We start from the raw sequence: 6,924 nt of genomic DNA on the forward strand, positions 1-6,924 counted from the left end.
AGAAACAAATGTTATCGTTCTGAAAGCAAAAGCTTTGTTCATTCCAGCTGCATTAGTGCAAGGATCAACTAGGATTAGTCTGAACATGAGATAATAAGGTTCATGACTCTTGGACATCAGAACGTATACCATAACATACAATGAAAGGGCCCAGTCCTGCTACTAATGAAGTCAATTTTCCAGTAATTCATTTTTTTTAAAGATAATCCAGCCTGCAGACCTTGGAGTTTTCACTAAATTGTGGCTATTATCTGGAGTTATAAAAGTTCCATTTGGAAAGTCAAAAACAGACAAAACCGCACATTCAGAGGGAAATCAATTATGATTAAAAAAATACAGCATACATTCAAAGATCATTGTCAAAGAGCAGCAAAGGCCCTCTGTGAAATGTTCTTCTGTTACAGTGAAATGAAATATCATCCCGGTGGCAACAATACCACTTTACATAAAAGTAAAACTTCAAATATTACTAATACTTTACATGGTAATTTGTAGTGAAGGTTCTCTGTGTCATCCTCCATTTATTTCTTATACCAGCCTTAACCACGAACAGTTGGAGTCTGTAAGTTCTATCTAGCTTTCCACCATGTGCTAATTATTTGGCCATTGAGTTGCGGATACCATTAGGATATAAAAGGATCTAACCGTTTTTTTCATCAACCCAAAATACTACAATTATTTTCTCAAATAAAGCTCATCTTGATGAGAACAAGATGGAAAACAATAGGGCAAGAGTGTAAGGATGTAACTATGTATTTCCACTGGGCTAAGAAGAGCCTGGTGCTGCTACTCCAGTTCACACAGCCAGTCCCATTGACTTCAAGAAGTTTATTACTGAGAATAAGGGCTCCCTGAGTGATTAAGGGCTGCACAACTGGGCCAAAAGTAAACTATTATTTTTTCTCTATTTAGAACCTGGAAAAGAAGCCATTAGTCAGCAAGCTTTTCCACTTGGCTGGAATGGCCTTTTTAGTTTGTCAGCCACTCTTCTCTGTTGTGTAAAATCGTTTGTATTTCATTGTAGTACAGTAGAAACTTGACCATTGGTGCATCTTGAGGAGATAGACAAGGAAATAAAATCAAAGTAAAACACATTTTAATTCATCCAAATGTTATAAGGTAAACTGAAATCTGGACACTTTTGCTTGCATCGGAGGAAACTATTATTCTTTTGGAACAGTTTCTGGGAAGTACCCAGCCCATATTTCTTCCTCTTCTGTGTGGATGGAATCCTGGAAGTGTTCTGCTTGTTCTATTCTTATTCTTTTATTTATTTCAAATGGAACCCATTGTCACACTGACAATAGCTAAAAGGAAACAATGTCACGCTACATTTCAGAAAATGTTGTGATTCATTATGTTTGGCCAACTTTGATGAGGTTAATATGGTGTTAATTTAACAAAATAGCTTCCCACTGAAGGACCATGTAGTCTGACTGCTCCAGCATGAATGGTGCCCATCTACACAGTCTCGCAGATGACTCCAAAGCAGTAAGAACAGAACTTAATTTTATAACCAGGCCTCATGGGATAGAACAGATGGACACTTTCAAAACTGTCCTCATTTAATAAGTGCACAGATCATATTTCTGAACAGTGATTCAGAGTGGCCACAGCAGCTGGAGCTATATGAATAACTGATTTCTCCAGTTTGCTTTCAATATCAAAATATTGAAAAAAAATCATTTTGGGTCAAATGAACCATTTTTTTGAATTTTGGGGAAAAAACCAAAATGTAATATATAGAACAAACCATTTAATTTAACTTTTGAACATATAGATTGTATACTTGAGAGGTGGTGTCACCCTGTCTGAACTGGTTCACAATTGTGAGTTCACAACTGTAAGTGCCTACCTCAGGGTAGACTGTCAAAAGCAGGACAGATACTCCAAACTGGTGGTCTGTTCTATAATTAGATTTCACCAACCCAGTAGCAAATATGAACTCTTAAATCACCGTAACAGTCTTATCACTGAGTCACAGACAGTCTGCCCTGGGCTCTCCAATCTATCTTGCCACCCAAGCAAGCTGGACTTCATGATAAATGGTCACTTACACCAAAAAACACAAAATATTCAGGTTGCTTCAGTCCCACAGGAATAGTAACTTACTCCAGGTCAAGTTGAATCTGAGATCTCATACCAAAGACAATGCTGGTAGCCAGTCTTGTAATAAACTATTTAAGGATTTATTAACTAAGAAAAAGAAATGAGAGTTATTTACAGATTAAAGCAGGGAACATATGTGCACAAATGAGTTCAGGCTACGTTTCCAAAAAGATCACAGAGAAGTAGTAATGTCAACACTGAATGTCTTTTCAGGGCTTAACTCAGGACAACCCTGGAGATCTCTGCTTGTTCGTTTCTTAGCTCCTGCCCTTGAAAGAGTCCAAACAGCAAAGAGATGAAAAATATTCTGATGAGCCTGTTCTACCTTTTAGTTTCCTGCAATGAGACAAGCACCCTTGCATGTAGCATTTCCAAGATGTGATAGAGCCATTCACCAATCCTTTGTACTGTGTTGTTCCTGAAGAGCCCGCTTAATCTTCATAGGCATCATTAATGAGGAAAGGGACGCTCTTCTTGTGCCTGGGTTCATAAATTCAGAGCAAACATTTTCAAAGTTATAAAACAGAACTTATATATTTTCGTAGCTCCTAGAATACAGACATTACAAGTGAAATTAATGCAAGAGGAACTTAAAAGCATTTCATAGAGTCAAGACTCTGAATTCATTCTTAAAGACTAATAGCTATTTTGAACAAAACTAACATTCAGGTGAACCGCTTTGGTTTCCATTTGTCAGTTCTTAGCTGACATGTATAGCCTTGGCCAGAGCTGGCACTTGGTTTACAAGCAACACAGTTAGAATGAATTGTTTTAAAATTAGTCTACAGAGCACAATATAAGCAGCAAAGAGTCTGTGCCACCTTATAGACTAACAGATGTATTGGAGCATGAGCTTTCGTGGGTGAATACCCACTTTGTCGGATGCATGTGGAGCACAATATATTTCACAAGAAATTGGGACTTAGAAATATCAAATGCTGAAATCTACTGCAACATGGTGAGTTTTTTCTGTGGCTGAGAAAAGGGCTTGGGTGAAAGCTTAATGTAGCTTAAAGAAGGTGCATGCAGATTTGCCTAAAGGACTGTGTATGCTGCACATTTACTTTGGCAAAAAGAACAGCAAAACACTTTGCCACAACATAAGGTAGAAAAGGAGCCCTGTGGTCTGAAAGCCATTTCTGGACCATGGGGAGAAGCAGAGAGATGGTTATTACCTATAGGTGGCCCAAATAAACCTGTCATCTAGTAGCTCGTCGCTGAAAGGGGACGAATGCTTGCTGTTCAGCTTTGACTGACTCCAAAATTCTAAACTCCAAGAACCACCTCTGGGTACAGGTGTCAGGAAGGGGGTTGGGCACATTGTCAAATGGCAAGCTGTCAAGGTATTATTCCCACTTTGAACTTTAGCGTACAAAAAGTGGGGACCTGCATGTACCCTTCTAAGCTTAATTCCTAGCTTAGATCTGATAGCACTGCCACCAACCAAAAATATAGTGTTTTGGTACACTTCCTGTCCCCCAAAACCTTCCCTGGGGGACCCAAGACCCAAACCCCTTGGGTCTTAAAGAGAAATAAACCATTCCCCCTCCTTTTCCCCCTGACAGACTTTCCCCTCCCTGGGGTACCCTGAGAGAGCACTGTGATCCAAACTCCTTGAATCTTAAAACAGAGAGGAATTAACCTTCCCCCCCCCCGCACTTCTTTTCCCCCACCACTCCCTGGTGAGTTTAGACCCAATCCCCTTGGGTCTTACACAAGGAAAAAAATCAATCAGGTTCTGAAAAAATAAAGCTTTTAATTAAAGAAAGAAAAAGTAAAAATTATCTCTGTAAAAATTAAGATGGAAAATGCTTACAGGGTCTTCAGCTATACATGGACTAGAGGGACTCCCTCCCCCCTAGCCTAAGTTACAAGTTACAGCAAACAGAGGTAAAATATTCTTCCAGCAAAATACACATTTGCAAATAAAGAAAAACAAACAAACAAAAGACTAATCCGCCTTCTAGCTAGTACTTACTATTTTGAACATGAGAGACTGTTTCAGAAAGATTGGAGAAACCTGGTTGCACATCTGGTCCCTCTTAGCTGCAAGAGAGAGCAAAGAACAGCACAAACAAAGACTTCCCTCCACCAAGATTTGAAAGTATCTTGTCCCCTGATTGATCCTTTGGTCAGGTGTCAGCCAGGTTCACGGAGCTTGTTAACCCTTTACAGGTAAAAGAGACATTAACCCTTAACTATCTGTTTATGACACAAGCCAAGAAAATCCATCTTCCAGGTAGCTAGTTATGAAGTACAGTAAATGTTTGATATACTGGAATGATTCAGGGCACCTCCCCATCCACTTGGTCCACGTTTGACATTTTCCTTAATGACTTTTCTATTTGTTCCTCTGCATAGTAGCGAAGCTTGGTACAGTGGGCTGTGCCTGTCACTTTCCAGCTCAGAAATCTGATATTTATTTTGAGTGTGATTTACTACATGATGGACAGTTCCTGAGACAAACCAGCCAAGAAAACAGTTGGCATGCTGAGGAGCTGTGTTAACATCAGTGGGGCTATTTAAGTTTGAAGAAATGAGAATGTAGCAAGAGTGGTTCATAAAATTCCTATTAAGAATCATGTTTGACACTTGATTAAAATTGAGCTTGCTCATGGAATTGCACTTGCCATTGTTAAAAACACATTAATTATTACTGCCTTCTGAAGCAAGACTAGACTGTGTATGTTATATGGCTTCAAAAACTTCCTGTGACAATTTAAGCCTAATAATTCTAGCCACTTTTCTTGGGCAGTCATGTGCAGACACTGAAACTTGGCTTGGGCATTGAAAGCAATTTAGTGCCTTCAATACATATACCTAGAAATTTGGGAACAGACTTCTAAGAAATGCAAACAACTCCCTCTACAAGTAACATTTAAAGCAATATTAGCCCTAATAGAAAATATTGCCATTATTTGCTAGCAAATGCTTATGGGACTATAAGTGAGACTATACAAAATATGTCCAAGGCAGACAGGACAGTGTGTGTGGTGGTGGATGTAACTAATGATTTTGGGTTACGTGAAAATAAAAACAATACTAGCACAATTTGGATGAACTAAAATAAGCACAAACTCACTTTTATTGTAATGGTTGCTGCTGTTGCATAGCTACACCCCTTCACCTCCACTTTTATGACTGTGCTGTATCGTTGATCTCCTTGAGTATAGGATTACATGTTTCTCAGAAACAAATCTCCACTCATTGCCTGAAGCTCCCACTGCGCCAATTCCCCTCAAACTCATTGTAGTTAGTTTTTTCTGCGCTTTGTTAGTTTGCTGCTACACTTCTGGTCTTGCTGCTGTCCACAAATATGAGAAGGGAAAGATTTCTACCAAAGCTAGTGCAGAAAGACATAAAGCATCCATTCATGGTTCACAGAGGTGTGTTTGCTTGTCCGGGGACCCTAAAAGACAGACTGTAACTAGCAAGCATATTACATAGCAGCTTCATACCTGAAAAGTACTCTGCTACTGTGATGGAGGCAATGCTGCAGACTTCCTGGATATTTTCCACAGACTACAGTTTGAGAATGTTTCTTTTTTAAATTTAAACCTTAGAAAAGCCTTTTTTCCACTGCACCGATGTCTTATACAGGAGATACAGCTGGCCTGGGGAGAATTTCCTAAATGCAGGCACAGTGGCTGCCTGTATAAGTGTATACAGCAGGGCTGGATTTAGGGGCAGGCAAGCACCTAGGGAGTCAGGCTTGGTAGGCGCTGGGTTCAGGGTGCTGTAAGGTATTCAAAAGTTTAACACATGGAGGGGGTTGCTGAAGACACTCCTTGCCTGGGTTGTCATTTGGTCTAGGGCTGACCCTGTATACAGCATAAGTGGCTCTATACTGCCGCCTTTGCAAGCCCCAGTGTGAGAAGTGTGCTGGGGCCAGGTGGGCACATGCCTTATGGGGATTCTGGGTTGCTATGTTAGATCAGCTGGGGGCACTCTGCATGCCAGGGCTTTCAGTGCACTATAGCAAGGTCCATGTGGTACTGCAGAGCAAGCTGGTGTGTACTGGATTCACACCTGGCTTACTAGGCGGTAATGTGCTGTGTAGACAGGCTCATACACTTGGGGCTGATTTAGCTCCCAACACTGCAGAATCCATAGGGTGCTAAAAAGGGGCACAGTCTCCTTTCTCCCTTGGGCTGCACCTTCCATTTGGTGCTTCCCGTACACATAGTACAGAATCCACTTTGATACTAGTAACTAGCATATGATTTATGAGACATGCAATGTGACCGGACCAAGAAAGACAGAGCACCTTTCACACAGAAGGTTTCTGACTTTTGAATCCCATAGCATGTATTGGGTATTTTTTGGCAATATATTTTCTTCTTATCATAAACTTAAACCAGAAAGCTCTATATAGATGTAATATTGAACTTCAAACTGAATAAACCAGTCACTCTTACCTTAGCTAGTTGAACCAATATAGTTGAAATTCTCTAATATAAACTTCCCCCCAATAAATTAAATAGATCCATCACCCCTAGAAGGCTCTTGCTAACTTTATTACCACAGCTGGTCTATTAACTCCTTTTCTCATGAAGTTGTTATTTCTATTTGGCTACAGTAGCCTCAAGTAATTTCAACTGGAGTATTACTTGAAGCCATTTGGTTTTGCACTCCATTGCTGAAGCTTCCACTTCTCCTAATGTCTCCAAACACTATGAAGCAATAATATCTGAGAGGAAGGATTTTTTTAATAAAAACCATCAAACAATCATTCAGGGAATGCTAGAAATGGCAGTATTTGTATCTGTTTATCTACATTATGGCAGAACTGTGTCTGTACATGGTTGAGAGAGG

General features: G+C 39.9%; 1 long non-coding RNA gene across 1 annotated transcript; it reads right to left on the reverse strand.

Moving 5' to 3' along the window:
• Positions 1-2,167: 2,167 nt before the first annotated feature.
• Positions 2,168-4,373, reverse strand: LOC127053826 (uncharacterized). The gene is made up of 2 exons (XR_007775133.1): positions 4,088-4,373; positions 2,168-2,589 (listed from the first exon to the last, which is right to left on the reverse strand). It is a non-coding gene; the product is annotated as an uncharacterized LOC127053826 (long non-coding RNA).
• Positions 4,374-6,924: the final 2,551 nt, after the last annotated feature.

The sequence above is a fragment of the Gopherus flavomarginatus genome, chromosome 6 (genome assembly GCF_025201925.1).
Source record: "Gopherus flavomarginatus isolate rGopFla2 chromosome 6, rGopFla2.mat.asm, whole genome shotgun sequence".
Taxonomy (NCBI): domain Eukaryota; kingdom Metazoa; phylum Chordata; order Testudines; family Testudinidae; genus Gopherus; species Gopherus flavomarginatus.